Source organism: Neoarius graeffei, chromosome 2 (genome assembly GCF_027579695.1).
Source record: "Neoarius graeffei isolate fNeoGra1 chromosome 2, fNeoGra1.pri, whole genome shotgun sequence".
NCBI classification, from domain to species: domain Eukaryota; kingdom Metazoa; phylum Chordata; class Actinopteri; order Siluriformes; family Ariidae; genus Neoarius; species Neoarius graeffei.
This window is the reverse complement of record NC_083570.1, coordinates 92,428,403-92,429,615: the sequence shown is the minus strand read 5'-3', so window position 1 is coordinate 92,429,615 and position 1,213 is coordinate 92,428,403. Positions and strand designations below refer to the sequence as shown.

Here is a 1,213-nt window from a genome sequence, read left to right as displayed (position 1 = left end):
GAGGCAATGAGCAAACACATTGTACCATTAGAACACTGGAGTGAGAGTTGCTGGAAATGGGCCTCTATACACCTATGGAGATATTGCACCAAAAACCACACATTTGCAGCTAGAATAGTCATTTAGCACATTAGCAATGTATAGAGTGGATTTCTGATTAGTTTAAAGTGATCTTCATTGAAAAGAACAGTGCTTTTCTTTCAAAAATAAGGACATTTCAAAGTGACCCCAAACTTTTGAACGGTAGTATATATATATATATATATATATATATATATATATATATATATATATATATATATATATATACACAGTATATATAAAGTCCGTCTGGAATTTATAAAAAAAAAGTAGTGGAGTAATCCTTGGTACCAAATTTCTGTCTATGGTTACATAGCTTTAGTTGCTGATAAAGCACTCTCACTGATCAAAACAATCTGCATGTTGCTTATTGTTTATATAATCAATTTCACACACAACAAAAAGACTAAGAGGCAAGAGAAACAGATCCTGGAGCAAGGCATCACACTGGCACCGCCTGCACCCTGCACATCTTTTCCTCTCCCTCCTCCTGTGCAGAAACTGACCGCCATGCCCGTCCGTCCACAGCAGTGTCCATTTGTGCTCTCCCTTCCAATCAACACTAGCAGCCAAGCTGCCTGCCGCAGGGGCCATGCTAATCTTCTCTGTATTGTTTCAATTTTAGCATATGTGCTGCTGTAACATCTATGACTACAGTGCCTTGAAAAAGTATTCATACCCCTTGAACTTTTTCACATTTTTCCACCTTACAACCACGAACTTAAAAGTTTTTTTATTGAGATTTTATGTGATAGATCAACACAGAGTAGCACATAATTGTGAAGTGAAACGAAAATGATAAATGGTCTTCAAAATTTCAAACAAATAAAAATCTGAAAAATGTGGTGTGCATTAGTATTCAGCCCCCTGTACTCTGATACCTCTAAATACAATCCGGTGCAATCAATTGCCTTCAGAAGTCATCTAGTCCTACTGTGTGTAATTTACTCTCAGCATAAATACACTTGTTCTGTGAAGGCCTCAGTGGTTTGTTAGAGAACACTGAAGAACAAACAGCATCATGAAGACCAAAGAACTCTCCAGACAGGTCAGGGATAAAGTTCTGGAGAAGTTTAAAGCAGGGTTAGGTTATAAAAAAAAATATCCCAAGCTCTGAACATCTCAAGAAGCA

At 37.2% G+C, this 1,213-nt stretch overlaps 1 pseudogene; it reads right to left on the bottom strand.

Moving 5' to 3' along the window:
• Positions 1 to 658: 658 nt before the first annotated feature.
• On the bottom strand, positions 659 to 726 carry LOC132882327 (U6 spliceosomal RNA; annotated as a pseudogene).
• Between the last annotated feature and the right edge of the window lie 487 nt (positions 727 to 1,213).